Source organism: Oryctolagus cuniculus, chromosome 7, assembly GCF_964237555.1.
Source record: "Oryctolagus cuniculus chromosome 7, mOryCun1.1, whole genome shotgun sequence".
NCBI classification, from domain to species: domain Eukaryota; kingdom Metazoa; phylum Chordata; class Mammalia; order Lagomorpha; family Leporidae; genus Oryctolagus; species Oryctolagus cuniculus.
The window spans coordinates 132,372,577-132,380,607 of NC_091438.1; the positions used below are offsets into that span (position 1 = coordinate 132,372,577).

The window sequence follows — 8,031 nt, forward strand, 5'->3', positions numbered from 1 at the left end:
AAAAAAAAAAAAAAACCACTGGGGAGGGTGAGTTACGCTGTTATTTGGGACACCTGCATCCCACATCAGAGTTAGAGTCCCAGCTACGCAGCTTCCAATCCAGCTCCCTACTAATGCACCTGGGAAACAGCAAACAATGGCTCAAGTACTTGAGTCCCCACCATGTGCGTGGGAGACAGCAATGGACTTCCAGGCTCCTGGCTTTGGTCTGGATAGGCCTCAGCTGTTGTGGGCATTTGGGAAGTGAACCAGTGGATGGAAGATCTTTCTCCATTTCTGTCACTCTACCTTTCAAATAAATTAATAAATAAATCTTTAAACAAATATAATATTAATACTATAGTTCCTCCTACCACTCTCCTTCACTTGATAAATTCCAGACTGTGCTTAAACAAGACACCCTGCAGAGGGGGTTGAAGGCTCTACTGCTTCCCATGTATGGTGAGAGCTCCAAGAGCTGCTGCTTAAGTTAAAAGGCACTAAGCACCTAATGGTCTGCTCCAGCTCACTGAAAATACTCTTAAGATGCTTTTAGTTTGTTTGGTTTTTTGTTTTTTGGTTTCCAGAATTTGGCTTTATTTTGCAGTACAGAAACCACTTGCAAGCCACTTTGAGACAAAGTGAGGCTCTGTCAAATCAATACTGCAGTGCATCTTAGTCCATTGAAGAAGCCACACCTGGGATAGAAAAGCTGAGTCTACATTTTACCTGCTTCATGACAGAGTCCTTTCCCCTTTCCTCCCACTCATTCCATTAGGTTAAACCACTACATACCAGCTTCCTCAAATGACTCCCTGAGTCTGGAGTTTCGTTAGACTTTTATGCCCACATAAGCCAGACCTGGGGCTATACTATTTGGGCCCTGCATTAATAGCTGACATAATGCAAAAAATATAAAGTTATAGGAAAAATGTGGGGATGCTGTTCCAAATTATGGACTATTCAGTATAGAATCTGCTTACTGTCATGAGGCTAGATGTTACACAAACTGTGGGGATCCAGCTGTTGAGCAGCAAAAGCACATAATTGCAAAGGCTATGCTGACTAAGGCACAAATACTGTATCAAGTATCAGAATGTTTGTTTAAAACTGATCCTTCACTGCGGGGAGGAGGCAGTTTGGTTACAATGAACAGAATGTGGAACCTGACAGTCCTGAAGAGCCACTCCGAAACAACATGATACCAGAAAAAGGAAGGCAGGACTAGGCAACTGTACAGTGCTCTTCAACCCCTCCCTTCTGATTACAAAAGCAGGACTTACAAGACTGATTCCACACAATACGCATCATTTGCCCAGTTTTAAATCTGTCCTAATTAGATAACAAGTACTGTTAGTCTCCCCTCCCCCTGCCCCATGCCACTTTTCTTGTGTTCCATTTTCTCAAAGTCAGATTCTGATGCTGTCATCCTCAGTGTCATCACAAGGTCTCTCACAGGTGGTTGAAGCATCACACATGCGGGAAATAAAGATCCGGCTTTCTTTTCCCAAATCTTTTGGCATGAGGAAGTCACTGATGCTAACACATTTCAGTTCAGCTGGTTCCGAGAGCTACAACGCTGGTCTGATTTCTTAGGCTCCTTGGTTTCTACAGTTGTACTGACTATGGCAAAGAATTTCCCTTGTGTGTGCAGAGGAGATCACGAAACATAGGTATCTTTCCGTTGACTAGCTTTTGTGGACTAACCATCGTGGGTGTTCTGGATGGGGTGGCTAAGGATGCACATGACCTGGATCACCTGGCCCACTCTCTCCACCCATTCCTTTACACAGCTGCAGCGACAGATGAGCCGCTGACAGTGAGCGACCTCTCCTTCAGATTTTACACCACTCCTCCATTCTGCACAATTTCTTCAATAGACTTATTCAGCATACAGGTCCTTCCGCAAAGAGCACTGAGCCCTGCAAATCTTTCTGTTTTAAAGATTTATTTATTTATTTGAAAGTCAGAGTTACATAGAGAGAGGAGAGGCAGAGAGAGAAAGAGAGGTCTTCCATCCAATGGTTCACTCCCCAATTGGCGGCAACGGCCAGAGCAGCACCAATCCAAAGCCAGGAGCTTCTTCCTGGTCTCCCACATGGGTGCAGGGGCCCAAGGACTTGGGCCATCTTCTACTTCTTTCCCAGGCCATAGCAGAGAGCTGGATCAGAAGTGGAACAGCCTGGTCTCGAACCGGTACCCATATAGGATGCTGGTGCTTCAGGCCAGGACATTAACCTGCTGCGCCACAGCGCCAGCCTTAAGCCCTGCAAATCTTTGTGGCAGTTCTCCAAGGCTACAGGGTGGATAGAAATATGGGCTTTTGCCATATCATGCCAGACTCATTGTAAGGTTTAATCCTATTGATGTATTCACAACATGATTGATCTAAGAAGTCATCAGTTCTGTAGTGTACAAGACCATGACCTGCAAAAGCTATAACATCTCGGCCCAAGTGAAATTTCTTTTCTTTCTTTCTTTTTTTCTTTCTTTTTTTTTAGAATTATCTATTTATGTGAAAACTTTGAGAGAGAGGAAAAAAAAATCTTCCATCCACTAGTTCACTCCCCAATGGCTGAAATGGCCAAGGCTGGGGCAGGCCGAAGCCAGGAGCTAGGAACTCCCTCCAAGTCTCCCATACGGGTGATAGGGCCCCAAGCACTTGGGCCACCTCCCGCTGCCTCCTGAGGTGAGTTAGCAGTGTTTGGACCCAAAGCAGAGTAGCCAGAACTCAAACTGGGGCTCATATGGGAAGCAGGCATTGCAGGTGGAGACTCAACCTACTGTGCCCCTGTTCTGGCCCCCCTGAATCAAATTTCTTATACACATCTCACATTGCAGTCTTCGTAGGATCAAAACCTTCAAAACTTCTAAGCTCTTCTTCACTGAAGTTGGCAACATACACTAGGAATGTTCTGAAGCAACGTTTTCCAGTCCCATGAAGTATCTGCTCCAGTGGAAGGAAACGTGTAGATTTTTCCTCTCCTACAGACACAGCTTCCTTCAGTCACTCTGAAATCCAGATAATGAGTAACCTCTGTATAAAATAGCATCTTAACCAGTGGACCGTTACCCATAAGGCAATTGGGAATTCAGTCAACATTGCAGTCTCTTCTCCCCATGGCCGACAGTGGTGATCCTGGTGTTTTAAATCTTCAGTGTAAATCTCCCAGTGGTGTTACAGATGCATGTTCTCCTCCGTAGAACAGGTTTCCATCCACATGAAGAACGAACTTGCCACTCACTGCCATCATACCTGACAGGATACACACATGCCCGGCACGATCACGTCCTAGTCCTCCTTGCTGGCAGGGCAAAGCAAGGCAGAGGAGCAAGAAAGGAGAAAGCTAAGGGGCGACGTGGCCTCCCTAAGGAGGCGGGAGGAGCTCAGGCCACTGTCAGGCTGAGGGAGAGGGAAGGCGGTAGGAGATGAGAAATGGAGCTGATGAGGTGAGGCTAGCAGGAACCTCAAACAGGAAGACAGGACTGGGGAGGGAGAGGGAGGGTGGGGAGGGCAGCATGCAAGATGTTTTCAGTGTGTGCAGGATATTGGTGAAGAGTATAACATATTTGCAGATATTGATATATTTTATTTATTTCTGACTGTTTTGTTATTTATCATACCCTTTTCTTTATGATTTTCACCTTTCCTGCTCCGTTGAATCTGTTATTCATTTTATGTTATTTGGGGAGGAGGGAGAGAAGGAGAAGGGGAGAGAAGAGAGAGAGAGGGAGAGAGGGAGAGGAAGAGAACCAGAGAGGCTGACTCTCCCATCCATTGGTTCACTCCCTAAATGCCCACAGTGGCTAGGGCTGGTGCCAGGAAAGCAATCCTGATCGACATGTGGTAGGAACCCAGTTACTTGAGGTAACAGCCAGGAACCAATGCTTGGAACTGAAATCAAGTAATCTGGTGTGGGACACGGGCACCTTAAAAAAACTTGTCTGAGGGATTGATGTTGTGGCATAGCGGGTTGAGCCTCTGCCTGCAGTGCCGGCATCTCAATTGGGCACCAGTTCAGGTCCCAACTGCTCTACTTCCGATCCAGAAAGCAGTGAAGGATGGCCTGGCACTTGGGCCCCTGCATCCATGTGGGAGACCTGGAAGAAGCTCCTGGCTCCTGACTTTGGTCTGGCACAGCCCTGGCCACTGTGGCCATCTGGGGTGTGAACTAGAGGATGGAAGATTTCTGTCTTCCTCTCTTCTCTCTCTGTAACTTTGCCTTTCAAATAAATAAATCTTTTTTTAAGATTTTTATTTATTTATTTGAGAGGCAGAGTTACAGACAGTGAGAGAGAGAGACAGAGAGAAAGGTCCTCCCTCCACTGGTTCACTCCCCAAATGGCCACAATGGCCGGAGCTGTGTCGATCTGAAGCCAGGAGCCAGGAACCTCCTCCCGGTCTCCCATGCGGGTGCAGGGGCCCAAGGACTTGGGTCATCCTCCACTGCCCTCCCAGGCCACAGCAGAGAGCCGGGCCAGAAGAGGAACAGCAGGACTAGAACTGGTGCCCACATGGGATGTTGGCGCTGCAGGCAGAGGATCAACCTACTGCGCCACGGCGCCGGCCCCAAATAAATAAATATTTAAAAAATTAATTAATTTTTTAAATGCGGCTGAATGCCCACTTCTCTGTTGGGTTTATTGAGTTTTCTTTATTCTCCTTTTCAGATTTGAAAGCTTCACATTCTATTTCTATGCTTTTTCTAATTTCTTAATTCTTTTTTACAACTTGTAAAACTTACTTTACCTCTTTGCTTTTCCAGAACATAGGGACTCCTAAACAAAGATCTCCTGTTTCTATATTTTCTGTTCTTTCATTATTTTTTTGTATTTGATTTTTAGAAATTACCATATACTATATTGTTCACAATCATGGATTATATAGTGTATAAACAACTAGAAGAAGAAAAAAACCTCAAAATCAGGAGCTGTAGGCTCCAAACAAAACAAACAACATAAATGATATAAAATGAAGTTTTATGGAGAAAAAATGTTAATCTACCACTTCTATAAATAAAAGAGAAAAATGGTATTTTTAAATGATTTTTTCATAAATTAAAAAAAGAAAATCTTAGGGCTGGTGGTGTGGCACAGCAGGTTAAGACACTGCCTGAGACAGTGGCCTCCCATATGAGCACTGGTTCAAGTCCTGGCTACTCTACTTCCAATTCAGCTCCCTGCTAATGTTCCTGGGAAACAAGCAGCAGATGGCCCAAGTACTTGAGCCCCTGCCACCTTTGGGAGACCTGGAGTTCTTGGCTCCTGGCTCCAGCCTAGCCCAGTCCCAGATGTTGCAGCCATGTGAGGAGTGAACCAGCAGATGGAAGATCTCTCTGTGTCTCCTCTCTCTCTTTGTAACTGTAACTCTGCCTTTCAAATAAATAAATCTTTACAAAAAGACAATCTTGTGATATAGTTTCTACCGAGACCATGTATGGCTGTTTCAGCTACAGAGTACAAGGATGCTAGGGGGTTCTGGGAATGCAAGATGTTTGGATAGAACTAAACACAGACTTTTGGTTTTCCTCTAGTACATCCTAAGAAGTGAATGAGGCCGGGGCCAGCGCTGTGGAGCAGCAGGTTAAAGCCACCGCCTGCAGCGCTAGCATCCCATATGGATGCTGGTTCGAATCCCAGTTGCACCATTTGTGATCCGGCTCTCTGCTATGGCCTGGGAAAGCAGTAGAAGATGGCCCAGCTCCTTGGGCCCCTGCACTTACATGGGAGACCCAGAAGAAGAAATGACCCTGGCTTTGGGTCAGCTCAGCTCTGGCCATTACGGGCATTTGAGGAATGAACCAGTAGAATGGAGGACCTCTCTCTCTGGCTCCACCTCTCTCTCTAACTTTGTCTTTCAAATAAATAAAATAAATCTTAAAAAAAAAAAGTGAATGAGTGAATGAGGCCAGTGATGGAAACCCCCTGGGTGGCGGTTTGTATTAGTCCAGCACTGGAAATATATTTAACTTATTCTACAGTAGTCTTCCTTCCAACTAAGAAAGTAAGCAGGCAAATTTAAGAAACGCAGATTAGGTGTGCCCTGATATATTACAGTTAAAATTTCTTGACTCCATCTTATTCCTAGTGAGGTAAAGCAAGCCACTGTACACTTCTTGCCACTCTGACCTACAAGGTTGCACTTTCAAGGGTATTTCATACCACACTGCAAAATGGAACCCCCCTGGGCCTTTTCCTGTGGTCTCTGTAGTTTGGGCAGGGGAAGGAAAGTTAGCGTGGGAATGCTAAGCACTAAGTTGGATGCTTAGGAAATGAGAGAAAAATGCTGAGCTAAAAAATGGCAAGTCCTGCAACTATAAACACCTAGATTTTGGCTGGCAAACTGATTCTGAAGACAATTCCAAAAAAAAAGAGGTTCCAGAAACTTTTGGAATAACTACATAAGTGAAATTAGCATATAGCCTCCTAAAATAACTTGGAATGACAGTATTTAATTTAGATCTCTAAGTTCTAGTGTGCTTCTTCAAAGAAGCGCATATCATTCATTTATAGACACTATTCAACATTACTTTCTGAAAGAGAAATCAAGCAACATAGTTCTAATTGACCTTAAACCTAAAAGTCTTGATTTCTGAATTCAGGTTTAACCTGAGTTTTATCACAGCTCAATAAAAGACATTAAAGTTTTTTTTTTTTACATTAAATCCACTGAAGGGAATATGTAAAACACACAAAATGTCAAATTCCAAAGTAAAGCTAAGCGGAAAAACTTGCTTATTTGAAGCAACTTGATTTATGATGGCTATGCTGACCATATGGAAAATTCCAAGTATCCCATCGAAGTTAATCTATCAGTTTCTCAAAAATAACAATGTGTGTGTGTGTGTGTGTGTGTGTGTGTGTGTGGTGCTGTGGCATAGCAGGTAAAACTGTTGCCTGAAGTTCTGGCATCCCATATGGGCACCAGTTCAGGTCCAGCTGCTCCACTTCCGATCCGCTCTCTGCTATGGCCATGGAAAGCAGCAGAAGATGGCCCAAGTCCTTGGGCCCTGCAAACATGTGGGAGACCCAGAAGAAGCTCCTGGCTCCTGGCTTCGGATTGACACAGCTTTAGCCATTGTAGCTATCTAGGGAGTGAACCAGTGGATGGAAGACCTCTCTTTCTCTACCTCTGCCTCTTTGTAACTCTATTTTTCAAATAAATAAATAAATCTTTTTTAAAAAAATTACAACTGGGGCTGGTGTTGTGGCATAGTGGATAAAGCCATTGCCTGTGATGCTGGCATCCCATATGGGTGCCAGTTCGTGTCCTGGCTACTCCACTTCCAATCTAGCTCCTTACTAAGCCTGGGAAAGCAACGGAAGATGGCCCAAGTGCTTGAGCCCCTGAGACCCACGTAGAGACCTCAAAGAAGCTCCTTGCTCCTGGCTGTTGTGGTCATTTGGAGAGTGAACCAGAGGATGGAAGATCCCTTTGTCTCTTCCTCTCTTTCTCTGTAACTCTGCCTTTCAAATAAATAAAAATAAAATATTGAAGGTGCTAGCGCTGTGGCAGAGCGGGTAAAGCTGCTGCCATCCCATATAGGTACTGGTTTGAGTCCTGGTTGGTCCACTTCTGATCCAAATCCCTGCTAATGTGCTTGGGAAAGCAGTGGAAGATGGGCCAAGTCTTTGGGCCCCTGCACCCATGTGGGAGACCTGGAAGAAACTCCAGGCTCCTCACTTTGGATTGGCTCAGCTCGGACTGTTGCAGATATTTGGGGAGTGAACCAGTGGACAGAAGACTCTCTCTCTCTGCCTCTGCCTCTCTGTAACTCTGCCTTTCAAATAAATTAATAAATAAATCTTTTTAAAATTCTTTAAAAACAGTAACAACAACAAATTGTGGTGGGCATTATGACACTGCACGTTAAACCATCATTTGGGATGCCCGCATCCCATATCAGAGCCACTCTGAGTCCTGGGTAGTCCATGCTTCCCATCCAGCTTCCTGCTAATGTGATGGGAGGTTGCAGATGATGACCCAATTACTTACATTCCTGCCACCCATGTAGGAGACCCACATGGCATTTCTGCCTTCTGGATTTAGCC

At 44.8% G+C, this 8,031-nt stretch overlaps 1 pseudogene; it reads right to left on the reverse strand.

Annotated features, from left to right (window-relative positions):
• Positions 1-422: 422 nt before the first annotated feature.
• Positions 423-3,056, reverse strand: LOC127493678 (rab GDP dissociation inhibitor beta pseudogene; annotated as a pseudogene).
• Positions 3,057-8,031: the final 4,975 nt, after the last annotated feature.